The sequence below is a fragment of the Ranitomeya imitator genome, chromosome 6 (genome assembly GCF_032444005.1).
Source record: "Ranitomeya imitator isolate aRanImi1 chromosome 6, aRanImi1.pri, whole genome shotgun sequence".
NCBI classification, from domain to species: Eukaryota; Metazoa; Chordata; class Amphibia; order Anura; family Dendrobatidae; genus Ranitomeya; species Ranitomeya imitator.
Genome location: NC_091287.1, coordinates 21,575,216 through 21,595,415, shown reverse-complemented (window position 1 = coordinate 21,595,415; position 20,200 = coordinate 21,575,216). Strand labels below are relative to the sequence as shown.

Sequence of the window (20,200 nt, the reverse complement as noted above, 5' to 3'; positions counted from 1 at the left end):
TCTCGTTTGCAGTGGGATCGATTCCGGGAACTGGAGCCAGATTCGGAACCTACAGGAGCGGAATGTCCTTCGTATCTGTGGCAGATTGTTGCGGACGGGGAGGTCGTTTAATACAGGCCTCATTGTCGAGACGGACGTGGTCGGATTACGAAGCGGCATGGGAGATGTGGGAAGGTTGGTTGGTCCAATGCGGCCCGGTTGAGTCTGACGGAGATAGGACTATGGCTTTGCTGGCATTGATGGGTAAGGCGGCTGAATGGGGATGGTCTGTGTCAAGGTTGAATAAAGTTATTGCGGGTCTGGCTTTTGGTTTTCGTTTGCAAGGTTCAGCTGACGTGACAAAAGATTTTTTGATAAGACAGGCGTTGAAGGGTTTCAGGAAAGGCAATGTGTCTTTTGATAAACGCAGGCCGATTTCTTTTGGAATGCTGGAACGGCTCGGGGAGGCTTTAGGCGGTATTTGTAGTTCTCAGTTTGAAGTTTTATTGTTTCGGTTAGCCTTTTCTCTAGCTTTCTTTGGGGCTTTGCGCTTGGGGGAGTTGGTTTCCCCGAATAAAGATAAGGCGGGTGGTCTGTTAGCGGAGGATGTTGACTTTTGGGCAGGGGGCATTGTTTTTTGGATCAGGCGTTCTAAGACTGATCAGCTCGGTAAGGGTAAGCGAGTGGTGCTAGGAAGAGTTGGAGGTAGCGGGATGTGCCCGCAGCACTGTTTGGAGTCTTATTGGCGTCTGTGGCCGCTGAGGGCGGGCCCTTTGTTACGACACCAGAACGGGGAATTCTTGTCACGCTTCCAATTCACGGCTCTATTGAAGAGGGGTTTGGGATTGCTGGGTGTTGACCCGAGGAATTTCGGGTCGCACTCATTTCGAATTGGTGCTGCGTCCGAGGCTGATGATCTGGGTTTGGGCTCGGATGTGATTAAGAGAATAGGCAGATGGAGCTCGAATCGTTATCTGTCTTATGTTAGGCATTGAGTCTGGGGGGGATGGTGGCAAGATTTGTATTGGTGTTAATCATTGTTATGTTTTTTAGGTCGATCCTCCCTCCTGGCCTGGATTATCGGACATTCATTTGTTCACTGGGGTGCGCTTCGGGCGGATGCCAGGCCAAATGGTAGGCAATTAGGCTTTGCACGGGATTCGGTGGTTATTAGATGGTTGGGCTTTCGGGGTATGTTATGGCGGAGGTTGTTGGCGGAAGTCTCCAATGCCGCCAGACTTGATCGCTCCCCGGACATTTTAGTGGTTCACCTTGGAGGAAATGATTTGAGTATGAGGCCAGTTAGGGAATTGATTAGAGACATACGTTTTGATTTTTTAAGGTTGTGGGTAGCTTTTCCTGGTGTTCTGACCGTTTCGCCGGACATTGTGCTACGGCGTAAGTGGCGGGATGCACGTTCCCATAATGGGATTAATCGAGCCCGGGTAAAACTGAATAGGGCGGTGGCGGGTTTTGTGTCTCGGAACGGGGGTATTGCCGTGAGACATTTGGAGCTGGAGGCTGGGGTTGGCAATTTTTGGAGGAATGATGGAGTGCACCTTAATGATGTTGGTATGGATTTATGGGCGCTCGGGCTACAGGAAGGAGTTGAAAGAGCTTTGGTGGTGGTGGGGCACTCACGAGCATGAGGTGGTCAGGGCTGTTCGTGTGTGGCGGGGGGTGGGGTTCTTGGAGGTGGTGATGACCTTTTACGGGGTTTGATCTGGCTTTTGTTTACGGGCTCTGGATGGGGAGTTTACCTCGGGAGCTTTGGGGTTTTGGTTTGCCCGAAATGGGTTACATGGTGCCCTTGAGCTGGTGGTTACGGCTGAGGGTAAAGAAGTGTTTGGTTTTTCAAGTTTTGGTGGTGGCTTTATGCCTATTTTTGAGCCAGATTTATTACCCCAAGAACCCTCCCCTCAAGGTTTTTTGCATATGGTATATATATGTTGTTATTCATGTTATTGTTTGTTTTAATAAAATGGCCGCTGTGGCCAAATTATCCAAAGAAATTTGCGTGTTGTGTGTTAATTTAAGGTTTAACAGAAGGAGGGGAGAATGGTGTACTGGGTACGGGGGGAATTAGGAAGATGGGGTACGGAGAAGACCCAGTTTGGCGATACGCGGTCAAGAGGGGGGGCTGTAATGGGCGTAGCTAGATGGAAGCCCCCACATGACTGCGTGGCCGAGAAGGGGGTTTGGAGTTCGTTTGAATATAAACAAGGATCACAAGGGGATTGGTGGGAATTTTGAGTAGGGGGGTGTTTTTAGTGGAAGAAGGAGGCGGGGGCTGGAAAAAGTGCGGGAAGGATCACTTGTGAGGTGAATCAAGAGGAGAGAAGCCCACCCTCCCTCCCATTTTTTCGTATCAGTTCGAGGGAACAGTTTGACGGGGGGGATAGCCAGGGAGTTGGGAGTCTGTCGTTTTAGTCAGTAACTTCCAGAGGGGAGTTTTTCGTTAGCATTGTCACAGTGGCGGGTTGGTGGGGTTCTTGGAGGTGGTGATGACGTTTTACGGGGTTTGATCTGGCTTTTGTTTACGGGCTCTGGACGGGGAGTTTACCTCGGGAGCTTTGGGGTTTTGGTTTGCCCGAAATGGGTTACATGGTGCCCTTGAGCTGGTGGTTACGGCTGAGGGTAAAGAAGTGTTTGGTTTTTCAAGTTTTGGTGGTGGCTTTATGCCTATTTTTGAGCCAGATTTATTACCCCAAGAACCCTCCCCTCAAGGTGTTTTGCATATGGTATATATATGTTGTTATTCATGTTATTGTTTGTTTTAATAAAATGGCCGCTGTGGCCAAATTATCCAAAGAAATTTACGTGTTGTGTGTTAATTCAAGGTTTAACAGAAGGAGGGGAGAATGGTGTACTGGGTACGGGGGGAATTAGGAAGATGGGGTACGGAGAAGACCCAGTTTGGCGATACGCGGTCATGTAATGTATGTACACAGTGACTGCACCAGCAGAATATTGAGTGCAGCTCTGGGGTATAATTCAGGATGTAACTCAGGATCAGCAGAATAGTGAGTGCAGCTCTGGAGTATAATACAGGATGTAACTCAGGATCAGTACAGTACAATTAATGTGATGTAGTTACGAATTGATTCAATATTTGTGATTACCGTAAATGTATTTGTAAATTACTAAGTAATTCTTAAAAGCAGATACATGCTTTCAATGCACATTTGTTTGTTTTCCCTCCTGATATATACAGTATCACCTTCATTTACCATACATTGAAAAAAATGTATAATTGTCCGGATGACTAACTGAGCAGGAAACATAAAGCGCGGGCATTAAGTACAGAAAACGAGGCAGCTTGTCACGGCACACAATGGCTCGGTGGAAGGCTTCAGTACATTATCCATTTAGATTCCGTAGGGCACGCCGAGCTGGGTTCACGACTTCTCCCTTTGTCGGAGCTGAACGCCTGATTGCAATTCTCCTTGAATCTGAACTTCAATACATAATGTATAAAAAGCTCTGCTGGAAGAGTCGTGCTTACAGCGCAGCGACCATATACTTAAAACCGCGCAAATAAACCCCACTGGAAAGATTTACGCCCCCTTACTGTCGGAGACGTCTTATGTATCCATTAGAAGGAAAACAAGAAACTTCCGCTGTTTGTACGTGACTCATTCATACACAGGGAGTCGAAAAAACAAGGGACGGAATAAGTGTGGCGATATTGGAGTATGTGACCCACAAATCTTCCCCATAGATTTCACCTGGTTTTGCCGGTAAGTCCCATTCTTTTTAACCGAATTGAGCCAAACACAAGCCATAGACATAGATCGGAATGTTTGTGGACAAGTCCCATAAGGAAGCCGTCATGAGGATCCGCATTGTTATCCAGCACTGACGCCTTATTATTGGCATTGCTTGTGTATTATCATAATAAGAAGTTAAGTATTTAATCAATGATCTTGCCTTGAAGCTGAAGATGACACGACCGGGGCTTCCAGCGCCCATAATTTACTGATTTATATGCAAAGTTCTGTATCTTAACTCTCTTCCATGCGGGGAAGCGATTAGCATACGCTAATCAGAGGAGCGGGCTCGTCCACGACATCTCAATATGGTCAACGAATTTTAATTCAGCAATTTGTCAGACGATCGCTGTCCTCGGCCGTGTTCAAGATAGATTCAATATAAATCACTTTTGATGTGTTTTTTATAAAATGTTATTTTATTAAAGGCCCGGCGCGTGACTGGCTTTTTTTTTAAAATACATTTCCATTACAACTTTCAAAGAAGAATATACATAGAGCTCTGGCAAAAATCAAGAGACCACTGCAAAATGTTCAGTTTGTCTGATTTTTCTCTTTATAGATATATTTTTGAGTAAATTGTAAATTGTTCTTTTATTCTATAAACTAATGACAACATGTCTCCGAAATTCCAAGAAATAAATTTTGTATTTATTTTCTGAAAAGGAGAAATGGTCAAAATTTAAAAAAAAAACCCCGGTGTTTTCAGAGCTCAAATAATGCAAAGAAAACAAGATCATAATCATTTAGAAACAACAATACTAATGTTATAACTCAGGAAGAGTTCAGGAATCAATATTTTGTGGAATAACAATGATGTTTAATCCCAGCTTTCCTGCGTCTTGGCAGCTTTCCTCCAGTCTCTCACACTTCTCCTGGTACAATAATGTCAGCAGTTCTTTGTGTGGTGGCTTGTGACTATCATCATCCTCCTGATTACATTCAAGAGGTTCTCAGTGGGGTCCAGGTCTGGAGATTGGGCGGCCATGACAGGGATTTGATGTGGTGGTCTCTCAGTTTTTGCCAGAGCTGTATATATATATATATATATATATATATAGTACAGACCAAAAGTTTGGACACACCTTCTCATTTAAAGATTTTTCAGTAATTTCATGACTATGAAAATTGTGAATTCACACTGAAGGCATCAAAACTATGAATTAACACATGAGAAATTATATACTAAAAAAAAGTGTGAAACAACTGAAATTATGTCTTATATTCTAGGTTATTCAAAGTAGCCACCTTTTGCTTTGATGACTGCTTTGCACACTCTTGGCATTCTCTTGATTAGCTTCAAGAGGTAGTCACTGGGAATGGTTTTCCAACAATCTTGAAGGAGTTCCCAGAGACGCTTAGCCCTTGTTGGCCCTTTTGCCTTCACTCCGTGGTCCAGCTCACCCCAAACCATCTCGATTGGGTTCAGGTCTGGTGACTGTGGAGGCCAGGTTATCTGGCGTAGCACCCCATCACTCTCCTTCTTGGTCAAATAGCCCTTACACAGCCTGGAGGTGTGTTTGGGGTCATGGTCCTGTTGAAAAATAAATGATGGTTCAACTAAACGCAAACCGGATGGAATAGCATGCCGCTGCAAGATGCTGTGGTAGCCATGCTGGTTCAGTATGCCTTCAATTTTGAATAAATCCCCAACAGTGTCACCAGCAAAGCCCCCCCACACCATCACACCTCCTCCTCCATGCTTCACGGTGGGAACCAGGCATGTAGAGTCCATCCGTTCACCTTTTCTGCGTCGTACAAAGACACGGTGGTTGGAACCAAAGATCTCAAATTTGGACTCATCAGACCAAAGCACAGATTTCTACTGGTCTAATGCCCATTCCTTGTGTTCTTTAGCCCAAACAAGTCTCTTCTGCTTGTTGCCTGTCCTTAGCAGTGGTTTCCTAGCAGCTATTTTACCATGAAGGCCTACTGCACAAAGTCTCCTCTTAACAGTTGTTGTAGAGACGTGTCTGCTGCTAGAACTCTGTGTGGCATTGACCTGGTCTCTAATTTGAGCTGCTGCTAACCTGCAATTTCTGAGGCTGGTGACTCGGATAAACTTATCCTCAGAAGCAGAGGTGACTCTTGGTCTTCCTTTCCTGGGGCGGTCCTCATGTGAGCCAGTTTCTTTGTAGCGCTTGATGGTTTTTGACACTGCACTTGGGGACACTTTCAAAGTTTTCCCAATTTTTCAGACTGACTGACCTTCGTTTTTTAAAGTAATGATGGCCACTCGTTTTTCTTTACTTAGCTGCTTTTTTCTTGCCATAATACAAATTACAACAGTCTATTCAGTAGGACTATCAGCTGTGTATCCACCAGACTTCTGCTCAACACAACTGATGGTCCCAACACCATTTATAAGGCAAGAAATCCAACTTATTAAACCTGACAGGGCACACATGTGAAGTGAAAACCCGATGACTACCTCTTGAAGTTCATCAAGAGAATGCCAAGAGTGTGCAAAGCAGTCATCAAAGCAAAAGGTGGCTACTTTGAACGACCTAGAATATTAGACATATTTTCAGTTGTTTCACACTTTTTTGTTAAGTATATAATTCCGCATGTGTTAATTCATAGTTTTGATGCCTTCAGCGTGAATTTACAATTTTCATAGTCATGAAAATACAAAAAAAACATTAAATGAGAAGGTGTGTCCAAACTTTTGGTCTGTACTGTATATATATATATATATATATATATATATATAAAATAATTAGACCTCATGTCTTAATCATTGAATTCAGGATCTCCATTCAGCCCCAGTGTATAATATCCAGCCCCTCTACCCTGGTATATAAAGTCTGGCCCTTCATCATCACATATAACATCTATCATATCACCAACAGTGTTTAACATCCATTCCCATTCTCCCGATGTCGAAAACCCCATGCCTTAAGTTCTGCCTTTACTACTATGTAACAGATCAATCATGTTGTGGAGCTCACTGATGCCAGCATCACCTGTGAGTGATATTATTGAAATTTATAAAGCTGAGCATCTGCATGCAGCCGTACATCACCAAGCACAACGCTCAGCATCGGATATAGTAGTGTAAAGCCCCGACCATTGGACTCTGGAGGAAACCTGTTCTGTGCATCTGATGGACCAGTGCATGTGATATGGTCTGATGGAAGAGGTTGGGTTTGGTGAAGGGTAGGAGAACATTACCCACCTAACTGCATTGTGCCCGTTGAAAAGTTTGGTGAACTGACAATCCACCTCAATTCTTTTGAATAAGGACAGAATTGCAACACCCGGCTGCGGCTACTACACAGTTGACAGAGCTATGCTTTTCCACTCCGCGGCTGACCACATCTGGCCTCCACCGGCACTAAGAGTGGTTGATCGGTGGAAGTGCCGGATGTGCTAAGGATAGGCCATCAATATAAAGTACTGTACAACTCTGATACCTATGGATTTAGAATGGAAGATTGTAAAAGGTCGCATAAATGTAATCTGTAGGTGACTAGTTGACTAGTGTATATATATATATTTATCCCCTGCTGATGTCAGCTATAGAAGCTGATAGATATACTGTAGGGAAACTAACTTAAAGGAGTTCACAACCTTCACCTCTTCTCCTCACTCCTGTCCTACTGAAGGGACAATAGCCCAGAAAAGATCAGAGGCTGCTGAAATCACAGGATTTAACGGTCTTTAATGACATCAGCGTTAGTTAGACCCTGTGATTACAGCAGCATCTGCAGTGCTTCACAAGACTTTGCATATGGTCTGAAAAGGGTCAGTCGGTGATGTCCGGCATGGGATCAGGCTACTGCCAGAGGTATGACCCTAATAGCAGAAGACCCCTCAGCCGCGCTAAGGCCCATCAATTAGGGGGGTCAGTTACATCACACTTTCAATGGTATCTTCATCGTGGATAAAGAAACAGTCGAAAGCAATGATGCTATAGCATAGCGGGTGTAATGACCCCACTATATCTCGCCCGCGGTACGGTGCTTCACACTACACGCTGCAGAGACACGAGCTGCAAGGAAGTAGAGAGAGGTGTGTGTTTGATTTTTGTTTCATCAATGCTTTGGAGGCCATCAACAGTATGTGGGGATCATCAAACTGTATGGAGGGCTCTGTCGGGGCTATTATACTGTATGGAGAGCTCTGTCGGGGCTATTATACTGTATGGAGGGCTCAGTCAGGGCTATTATACTGTATGGAGGGCTCTGTCAGGGCCATTATACTGTATGGAGGGCTGTGTGGGGGCTGTGATACTGCATGGAGGGCTCTGTCGGGGCCATCATACTGTGTGAACGGCTGTGGATGGGGCCATTATACTGTATGGAGAGCTGTGTGAGGGCCATTATACTGTGTACAGAGCTGTGTAGAGTGCTACATGGGGGCCATTATACTGTGTACAGAGCTGTGTAGAGCGCTACATGGGGGCCATTATACTGTGTACAGAGCTGTGTAGAGCGCTACATGGGGGCCATTATAATGTGTATAGAGCTGTGTAGAGTGCTACATGGGGGCCATTATACTGTGTACAGAGCTGTGTAGAGCGCTACATGGGGGCCATTATAATGTGTATAGAGCTGTGTAGAGTGCTACATGGGGGCCATTATACTGTGTACAGAGCTGTGTAGAGCGCTACATGGGGGGCCATTATACTGTGCGTAGAGCTGTGCAGAGCGCTACATGAGGACCATTATACTGTGTATAGAGCTGTGTAGAGCGCTACATGGGGGCCATTATACTGTGTACAGAACTGTGTAGAGTGCTACATGGGGGCCATTATACTGTGTACAGAGCTGTGTAGAGCGCTACATAGGGCCATTATACTGTGCATAGAGCTGTATAGAGCACTACATGGGGGCCATTATACTGTGTATAGAGCTGAATAGAGCGCTACATAGGGCCATTATACTGTGTATAGAGCTATGTAGAGCGCTACATGGGGGCCATTATACTGTGTGTAGAGCTGTGCAGAGCGCTACATGAGGACCATTATACTGTGTATAGAGCTGTGTAGAGCGCTACATGGGGGCCATTACACTGTGTACAGAACTGTGTAGAGTGCTACATGGGGGCCATTATACTGTGTACAGAGCTGTGTAGAGCGCTACATAGGGCCATTATACTGTGCATAGAGCTGTATAGAGCACTACATGGGGGCCATTATACTGTGTATAGAGCTGAGTAGAGCGCTACATAGGGCCATTATACTGTGTATAGAGCTATGTAGAGCGCTACATGGGGGCCATTATACTGTGCGTAGAGCTGTGCAGAGCGCTACATGAGGACCATTATACTGTGTATAGAGCTGTGTAGAGCGCTACATGGGGGCCATTATACTGTGTACAGAACTGTGTAGAGCACTACATGGGGGCCATTATACTGTGTACAGAACTGTGTAGAGCACTACATGGGGGCCATTATACTGTGTACAGAACTGTGTAGAGCGCTACATGGGGCCATTATACTGTGTATAGAGCTCTGCAGAACGCTACATGGGGCCATTATACTGTGTACAGAACTGTATAAAATGCTGCATGGGGGCCATTATACTGTGTATAGAGCTGTATAGAGCACTACATCGGGGCCATTATACTGTATATATAGCTGTATAAAGTGCTACATGGGGGCCATTATACTGTGTATAGAGCTGTGTAGCGCACTACATGGGGGCCATTATACTGTGTATAGAGCTGTGTGGCGCACTACATGGGGGCCATTATACTGTGTATAGAGCTGTGTGGCACACTACATGAGGGCTATTATACTGTGTATAAAGCTGTGTAGAGCGCTACATGAGGGCCATTATACTGTGTATAGAGCTGTGTAGAGCGCTACATGGGGGCCATTATACTGTGTATAGAGCTATGTAGAGCGCTACATGGGGGCCATTATACTGTGCGTAGAGCTGTGCAGAGCGCTACATGAGGACCATTATACTGTGTATAGAGCTGTGTAGAGCGCTACATAGGGCCATTATACTGTGTATAGAGCTATGTAGAGCGCTACATGGGGGCCATTATACTGTGCGTAGAGCTGTGCAGAGCACTACATGAGGACCATTATACTGTGTATAGAGCTGTGTAGAGCGCTACATGGGGGCCATTATACTGTGTACAGAACTGTGTAGAGCACTACATGGGGGCCATTATACTATGTACAGAACTGTGTAGAGCGCTACATGGGGCCATTATACTGTGTATAGAGCTGTGCAGAACGCTACATGGGGCCATTATACTGTGTACAGAACTGTGTAGAGCGTTACATGGGGGCCATTATACTGTGTATATAACTGTATAAAATGCTGCATGGGGGCCATTATACTGTGTATAGAGCTGTATAGAGCACTACATCGGGGCCATTATACTGCATATATAGCTGTACAAAGTGCTACATGGGGGCCATTATACTGTGTATAGAGCTGTGTAGCGCACTACATGGGGGCCATTATACTGTGTATAGAGCTGTGTGGCGCACTACATGGGGGCCATTATACTGTGTATAGAGCTGTGTGGCACACTACATGAGGGCTATTATACTGTGTATAAAGCTGTGTAGAGCGCTACATGAGGGCCATTATACTGTGTATAGAGCTGTGTAGAGCGCTACATGGGGGCCATTATACTGTGTATAGAGCTGTGTAGAGCGCTACATGGGGGCCATTAGACTGTGTGAAGAGATAATTGAAAGCCATTAGACAGTGTGGAGGACTGTGTGGGGGCCACTATACTGTGTGTAGAGCTGTGTAGGGGTCATTATACTGTATGCAGGGCTACATGGGGGCCATTATACTATGTATAGAGCTGTGTAGAGCGCTACATTGGGGCCATTATACTGTGTATAAAGCTGTGTGGCGCACTACATGGGGGCCATTATACTGTGTATAGAGCTGTGTAGAGTGCTACATGGGGGCCATTATACTGTGTATAGAGCTGTGTAGAGTGCTACATGGGGGCGATTATACTGTGTATAGAGCTGTGTGGCATGCTACATGAGGGCTATTATACTATGTATAAAGCTGTGTAGAGCGCTACATGAGGGCCATTATACTATGTATAGAGCTGTGTAGAGTGCTACATGGGGGCCATTATACTGTGTATAGAGCTGTGTAGAGCGCTACATGGGGGCCATTATACTGTGTATAGAGCTGTGTAGAGCGCTACATGGGGGCCATTATGCTGTATATATAGCTGTATAAAGCGCCACATGGGGGCCATTATACTGTGTGTAGAGCTGTGTAGAGCGCTACATGGGGCCATTATACTGTGTATAGAGCTGTGTAGAGTGCTACATGGGGGCCATTATACTGTGTATAGAGCTGTGTGGCGCACTACATGGGGGCCATTATACTGTGTATAGAGCTGTGTGGCACGCTACATGAGGGCTATTATACTGTGTATAAAGCTGTGTAGAGCACTACATGAGGGCCATTATACTGTGTATAGAGCTGTGTAGAGTGCTACATGGGGGCCATTATACTGTGTATAGAGCTGTGTAGAGCGCTACATGGGGCCATTATACTGTGTATAGAGCTGTGTAGAGTGCTACATGGGGGCCATTATACTGTGTATAGAGCTGTGTAGAGCGCTACATGGGGCCATTATACTGTGTATAGAGCTGTGTAGAGCGCTACATGGGGGCCATTATACTGTGTGAAGAGATCATTGAAAGCCATTAGACAGTGTGGAGGACTGTGTGGGGGGCATTAGACTGTGTGTAGAGCTGTGTAGGGGCCATTATACTGTATGGAGGGCTACATGGGGGCCATTATACTGTGTGAAAAGATACATGAGGGCCATTAGACAGTGTGGAGGACTGTGTGGGAGCCATTATACTGTGTAAAGAGCTGTGCAGGGGCCTTTATACTGTATGGAGGGCTACATGGGGTCATTATGCTGTGTGGAGGGCTATATGAGGGCCATTATACTGTGTGTGGAGACCATTATACTGTATGGAAGGCTGTGTGAGGGCCATTATACTGTGTGGAGGGCTATGTGAGTGACATTATACTGTGTAAATGGGTGTGCAGGGCCATCATACTATTTGGTGGGCTGTGTGTGGGCAATTATATTGTGTGCATGACTGTGATGGCCATTACACTGTGTGAAGAGACACATGTGGGCCATTATACAGTGTGGAGTACTGTGTGTGGGCCAATATACTGTGTGTTTGGCTGGCTGCGATCCATTATACTGTCTGAAAGGATGTTGGAGCCACTATATAGTTTAGAGGGTTGTGTAGAGGCCATTATATTGGGTGGAGTCCTTTGTGGGGCCAGTATACTATGTAGGGGCATTATACTCTGTGGAAGGCTGTGTGAGGGCCATTATACTGTGAGGAGAGCTGTGCTGTGGCCATTATATTGTGAGGAGGGCTATGTGAGGGCTATTATACACTGTGGAAGGCTGTGTAGGGGCCATTATACAATGTGGAGGGCTGGGTAGGGGGCATTATGCTGTGTAGAGGGCTGTGTGGGCCATCATACTATGTTGTAAGAGTGTGGTAGCTGTCATACTGTGCTCTGGGACTGTGGAGGCCATTATACTGTGTTGTGGGATGGTGAGGGGCTATCATTCGGTGTTGTGGGACTGTGGGGCCATCATATTGTGTTGTGGGTGTATGTGGGCCATCATAATGTGTTGGGGTCACTGAGGGACTAATAATGTCTATATCTATCGGCAAACTGAGGATATAACTGTATTGGGGGCACTCTGGGGCCATCCTACTTTGCAGGGGGGGGTAGGGAACAGTAGACGATTTCACTGTAAGGTTTAAGGTTATCATACAGTGTTTCTGGGGTATTTATGTTGGCAGCATAGTTTATGGGGCCCATATGGCAGGCAATAATAACATACTGTTACTGACTTTGAAGTCTCACAATTGGGCACGATTGATACAACATATAATCGACATCGTTTATTGAAGTTACAGTTTATGACTAAGCCGCTACCACTGCTTCTGTGTTTGTTGCAGTATTATTGGAAACATTACTTGTCTGGACATTAATAAATGCATCCACATTTCAACATTTGATGAAAGTCGTGTTGTGTTTAATGTGCAGCTAACACTGTCAGTGATTTACGGCTCTCGCGGCTCAGCTTTGAGATCCTTTGCTATCGACAGATGATTCTGCCGAAAAAAGCTATTGATCTACAGTGTTTACAAGGAAATGAAGCTGGAATGGCTGATAAAACTCTGACTCTTCTGAATATAGACATATTATTACTAGTGATGAGCGAGTATACTCGTTGTTTGGGTTTTCCCGAGCACGCTCGGGTGGTCTCCGAGTATTTTGGCGTGCTCGGAGATTTCATTTTTGTCAACTGCAGCTGCATGATTTACGGCTGCTAGCCAGCCTGTGTACATGTGGGGGTTGCCTGGTTGTTAGGGAATCCCTACATGTATTTAAGCAGTCTAGTAGCCACAAATCATGCAGCTGCATCAACAAAAACTAAATAAACACGCGAAGATCACCCGAGCATGCTTGGGAAAACCCGAGAAATGAGTATACTCGCTCATCACTAATTATTACCATTCACATAGCTACATATGCTTCTGAGGTGCACCGTCATGCCCCAGCAACACCCATTTTGTCATGGCGAGTTGAAACACATGTGAAAATGCCAAAAGTTATACAAATTTATCTACAACCTTGAGTTATGCAAAAAAAAATTCCAACCTATCAGTGTTTTATGTCATTCAGCTCTGCACACCCCCACTTTCCACGCTTATAGAAATATACGGGCCAATAACACCCAGAAACTTATGAAGAACTTGCAGTCCTCATTGGCCCCTATCTGCTCCTTCTCATGTCCTGATGCTGCACTGAAACATTATAATGAAACCCTGCAAAGTGCCCTGGATGAAACTGCACCTCCTATACATAGAACATTTGGGCATAGATGGCGACAACCCTGGCACATGCTGCAAACACATTTTCTCCAGCGTTGCTCCAGGTGTGCCGGACGTCTGTGGAGAAAATCCAATCCACCCGAAGATTTCATCTATTATAAGTTTATGCTTAAAACATACAACTCTGCCCTTCACCTCTCCAAACAAACATACTTCATCACCCTCATCACCTCACTATCCAATAATCCTAAACATTTGATACTTTTCATTCCCTACTCAACCCAAGAGTGTAGACGCCAAACATGGATCTCTGCGCTGACGATCTGGCCAACTACTTCAAAGAAGAAATGACCATATCCGACAGGAAATCCCCTCATACCATGCACTGTCCCCCATCCACCAGTGCATCTAGCTCACTCTCTAACTTTGAACCAGTTACAGAAATAGAAGTAGTCAGGCTCCTTCTCGCCCGACCACTTGCACCAGTGACCCCATTCCGTCAAATCTCCTGCAGTCCCTTTCCCCTGCTGTCACCTCTCACCTAACAAAAATATTCAAGCTCTCTCTCTTCTGGTATCTTTCCCTCCTCATTTAAGCATGCCATCATACACCCATTACTTAAAAAAAATCCCTCAACCAAAACCGTGGCGCTAATTATAGACCGGTCTCTAATCTTCCCTTCATCTCTGGATGGTCCACTCCCATCTCATCCCCTATCTTTCAGATAACTCTCATCTCGACCCTCTTCAATCTGGTTTCCGCTCTTAACACTCTACTGACACTGCCCTCACTAAAGTCTTCAATGACCTACTCACAGCTAAATCTAATGGTTACTACTCCATGCTAATTCTCTTGGATCTCTCCGCAGCATTCGACACTGTGGATCATCAGCTGCTCCTCACTATGCTCCGCTCCATCGGCCTCAAGGACACCGTTCTCTCCTGGTTCTCTTCCTATCTCTCTGACGGCTCTTTCACTGTATGTTTTGCTGGTTCCTCCTCCTCTCACCTTCCCCTTACTGTTGGGGTTCCTCAAGGATCAGTCCTAGGCCCCCTACTCTTCTCGTTGTATACTGCCCCTATTGGACAAACAATCAGTAGATTTGGTTTCCAGTAGCATCTCTATGCTGATGACACCCAATTATACACTTCTACTCCTGATATCGCGCCTGCCTTTTTAGAATACACCAGTGATTATCTACCGCTGTCTCTAACATCAAGTCCTCTCTTTTTCTGAAACTGAACCTGTCAAAAACTGAAATCCTTGTGTTTTCTCCCTCTACTAACCTACCTTTGCTTGACATTGCCATCTCCATGTGTGGTTCCACCATTACGCCCAAGCAACATGCCCGCTGCCTTGGGGTCATACTTGATTCTGAGCTTTCATTCACCCCCAATATCTGATCACTGGCTCACCCTTGCTATCTGCACCTCAAAAACATTTCTAGAATTCGACCTTTTCTTACTTTCGACTTTCATTCTCATCTGGATTACTGTAACTCTCTGCTAATTATCGGCCTCCCTCTTACCAAACAATCCCATCTCCAATCTGTCCTGAATGCTGAAGCCAGGATCATATTCCTCACCAATCGTTACACCGATGCCTCCACCCTGTCCCAGTCCTTGCACTAGTTACCCATCCACTCCAGAGTTCAATGTATACTTATCACTCTGGCCCACAAAGCGCTCCATGGCTCAGCACCTCCCTACATCTCCTCCCTGGTCTCAGTCTACCACCCTACCCGTGCTCTCTGTTCTGCTAATCACCTGAGATAAAAATCCCCAATAATCAGAACCTCCCACTCCCGTCTCAAAGACTTCTCACGTGCTGCGCCAATTCTTTGGAATGCACTACACAGGATAATTTCATTAATCCCCAATCCCCACAGTTTTAAGCGTGCCCTAAAATGCATTTCTTCAGACTGGCCTACCAACTCATCACATTTACTTACAGTTATGGCCAAAAGTATTGATACCCCTGCAATTCTGTCAGATAATACACATTTTCTTCCTGAAAATGATTGCAAACACAAATTCTTTGTTATTATTATCTTCATTTAATTTGTCTTAAATGAAAAAACACAAAAAGAATCGTCCTAAAGCCAAATTGGATATAATTCCACACCAAACATAAAAAAGGGGGTGGACAAAAGTATTGGCACTGTTCTAAAAATCATGTGATGCTTCTCCAATTAGTGTAATTAACAGCACCTGTAACTTACCTGTGGCACCTAACAGGTGTTGGCAATAACTAAATCACACTTGCAGCCAGTTGACATGGATTAAAGTTGACTCAACCTCTGTCCTGTGTCCTTGTGTGTACCACATTGAGCATGGAGAAAAGAAAGAAGACCAAAGAACTGTCTGAGGACTTGAGAAACCAAATTGTGAAGAACCATGAGCAATCTCAAGGCTACAAGTCCATCTCCAAAGACCTGAATGTTCCTGTGTCTACCGTGCGCAGTGTCATCAAGAAGTGTAAAGCCCATGGCACTGTGGCTAACCTCCCTAGATGTGGATGGAAAAGAAAAATTGACAAGAGATTTCAGCGCAAGATTGTGCGGATGTTGGATAAAGAATCTCAACTAACATCCAAACAAGTTCAAGCTGCCCTGCAGTCCGAGGGTACAACAGTGTCAACCCGTACTATCCGTCGGCGTCTGAATGAAAAGGGACTGTATGGTAGGAGACCCAGGAAGACCCCACTTATTACCCCGAGACATAAAAAAGCCAGGCTGGAGTTTGCCAAAACTTACCTAAAAAAGCCAAAAACGTTTTGGAAGAATGTTCTCTGGTCAGATGAGACAAAAGTAGAGCTTTTTGGGCAAAGGCATCAACATAGAGTTTACAGGAGAAAAAAAGAGGCATTCAAAGAAAAGAACACGGTCCCTACAGTCAAACATGGCGGAGGTTCCCTGATGTTTTGGGGTTGCTTTGCTGCCTCTGGCACTGGACTGCTTGACCGTGTGCATGGCATTATGACGTCTGAAGACTACCAACAAATTTTTCAGCATAATGTAGGGCCCAGTGTGAGAAAGCTGGGTCTCCCTCAGAGGTCTTGGTCTTCCAGCAGGACAATGACCCAAAACACATTTCAAAAAGCACTAGAAAATGATTTGAGAGAAAGCACTGGAGACTTCTAAGGTGGCCAGCAATGAGTCCAGACCTGAATCCCATAGAACACCTGTGGAGAGATCTAAAAATGGCAGTTTGGAGAAGGCACCCTTCAAATATCAGGGACCTGGAGCAGTTTGCCAAAGGAGAATGGTCTAAAATTCCAACAGAGCATTGTAAGAAACTCACTGATGGTTACCGGAAGCGGTTGGTCGCAGTTATTTTGGCTAAAGGTTGTGCAACCAAGTATTAGGCTGAGGGTGCCAATACTTTTGTCTGGCCCATTTTTGGAATTTTGTGTGAACTGATCAATGTTTTGCTTTTTGCTTCATGCTTTTTTGTTTTTTAATTAAAGACAAATTAAATGAAGATAAAACCAAAGAATTTGTGTTTGCAATCATTTTCAGGAAGAAAATGAGTATTATCTGACAGAATTGCAGGGGTTTCAATACTTTTGACCATGACTGTATCTATCCCTGGGTGGCCCATTCAAAATTTTCACCATAACCAGGTTCCTCGCATCATGTTCTCTCATGCTTTATGCATTTAATAGACCTCTGTGTCTGTACTTTTATATATTCTGGCTGAAAACCGGTTCATGCAGCTTTACATGAACACCCAATTTCTTACATTATGGCTGGTCAGAACAACGAAAGCAATTGTTACCATCCACTTCTCGTGTCTCCCCTATTCCCACATACTGTAGATTGTAAGCTTGCGAGCAGGACCCTCACTCCTCTTGGTATCTGTTGTTTATGTAATTATTGCTATGCTGTAATGTCTTTTCTTGTCTGTACAAGTCCCCTCTAAAATGTAAAGTGCTGTGGAATATGTTGACACTATAGAAATAAAATCAGAATTATAGTAGTTATATTCTTGTACATAGGGGCAGTATTATAGCAGTTATATTCTTGTACATAGGAGCAGTATTATAGTAGTTATATTCTTGTACATAGGAGCAGTATTATAGTAGTTATATTCTTGTACATAGGAGCAGTATTATAGTAGTTATATTCTTGTACATAGGAGCAGTATTATAGTAGTTATATTCTTGTACATAGGGACAGTATTATAGTAGTTATATTCTTGTACATAGGGGCAGTATTATAGTAGTTATATTCTTGTTCATAGGACCAGTATTATAGTAGATATATTCTTGTACATAGGAGCAGTATTATAGTAGTTATATTCTTGTACATAGGTGCAGTATTATAGTAGTTATATTCTTGTACATAGGAGCAGTATTATAGTAGTTATATTCTTGTACATAGGGGCAGTATTATAGTAGTTATATTCTTGTTCATAGGAGCAGTATTATAGTAGATATATTCTTGTACATAGGAGCAGTATTATAGTAGTTATATTCTTGTACATAGGAGCAGTATTATAGTAGTTATATTCTTGTACATAGGAGCAGTATTATAGTAGTTATATTCTTGTACATAGGGGCAGTATTATAGTAGTTATATTCTTGTACATAGGAGCAGTATTATAGTAGTTATATTCTTGTACATAGGGGCAGTATTATAGTAGTTAAATTCTTGTACATAGGAGCAGTATTATAGTAGTTATATTCTTGTACATAGGGGCAGTATTATAGTAGTTATATTCTTGTACATAGGAGCAGTATTATAGTAGTTATATTCTTGTACATAGGAGCAGTATTATAGTAGTTATATTCTTGTACATAGGAGCAGTATTATAGTAGTTATATTCTTGTACATAGGGGCAGTATTATAGTAGTTATATTCTTGTACATAGCAGTATTATAGTAGTTATATTCTTGTACATTGGGGCAGTATTATAGTAGTTATATTCTTGTACATAGGGGCAGTATTATAGTAGTTATATTCTTCTACATAGGAGCAGTATTATAGTAGTTATATTCTTGTACATAGGGGCAGTATTATAGTAGTTATATTCTTGCACATAGGAGCAGTATTATAGTAGTTATATTCTTGTACATAGGGGCAGTATTATAGTAGTTATATTCTTGTACATAGGAGCAGTATTATAGTAGTTATATTCTTGTACATAGGGGCAGTATTATAGTAGTTATATTCTTGTACATAGGAGCAGTATTATAGTAGTTATATTCTTGTACATAGGGGCAGTATTATAGTAGTTATATTCTTGTACATAGGAGCAGTATTATAGTAGTTATATTCTTGTACATAGGAGCAGTATTATAGTAGTTATATTCTTGTACATAGGAGGGCAGTATTATAGTAGTTATATTCTTGTACATAGGAGCAGTATTATAGTAGTTATATTCTTCCACATAGGAGCAGTATTATAGTAGTTATATTCTTGTACATAGGGGCAGTATTATAGTAGTTATATTCTTGTACATAGAAGCAGTATTATAGTAGTTATATTCTTGTACATAGGAGCAGTATTATAGTAGTTATATTCTTGTACATAGGAGCAGTATTATAGTAGTTATATTCTTGTACATAGTGGCAGTATTATAGTAGTTATATTCTTGTACATAGGAGCAGTATTATAGTAGTTATATTCTTGTACATAGGGGCAGTATTATAGTAGTTATATTCTTGTACATAGGAGCAGTATTATAGTAGTTATATTCTTGTATATAGAGGACAGTATTATAGTAGTTATATTCTTGTACATAGGGAGCAGTATTATAGTAGTTATATTCTTGTACATAGGGGCAGTATTATAGTAGTTATATTCTTGTACATAGGAGCAGTATTATAGTAGTTATATTCTTGTACATAGGAGCAGTATTATAGTAGTTATATTCTTGTACATAGGAGCAGTATTATAGTGGTTATATTCTTGTACATAGGAGCAGTATTATAGTAGTTATATTATTGTACATAGGGGCAGTATTATAGTAGTTATATTCTTGTACATAGGAGCAGTATTATAGTAGCTATATTCTTTTACATATGGGCAGTATTATAGTAGTTATATTCTTGTACATAGGGGCAGTATTATAGTAGTTATATTCTTGTACATAGGAGCAGTATTATAGTAGTTATATTCTTGTACATAGGAGCAGTATTATAGTAGTTATATTCTTGTACATAGGAGCAGTATTATAGTAGTTATATTCTTGTACATAGTAGTATTATAGTAGTTATATTCTTGTACATAGGGGAAATATTACACTATACTGGTTTTATTCTTAAGTGTCACAGAGGCGGTTCTCTTATTATGTACCGTAGTTAGTAATGATCTTTAAAATTTGCCTCCGATTTCCTTTTTGTCATGTTTCTATACTATTCTCTTTCATTTCATTTGCTGTCACGAGGCCTTTTAAGAGATGAAAAGTTTTGTTCTTTGATCTCGGGTTGTAGCTGAACTGATGTTACGTTTTCAAAAGAATAAGAGAAAAATCTGAGATGTGGAGTTTACGGTTGTTCACTGCTGTCAGCCGTATGAATCCTTTTTGGTTCTATGGTGGTGAGACTGCTGGAAGCTGCTTGTCTGCCTCCAGGATTGCACTTTGTCAGTGTTAAACAGTGAGGAGAAGTCAATTCA

At 43.0% G+C, this 20,200-nt stretch overlaps 1 protein-coding gene across 3 annotated transcripts in view; it reads right to left on the bottom strand.

Moving 5' to 3' along the window:
• Positions 1-20,200, bottom strand: part of DGKB (diacylglycerol kinase beta) — a 790,513-nt gene that overhangs the window by 711,833 nt on the left and 58,480 nt on the right. The window lies entirely within an intron of this gene.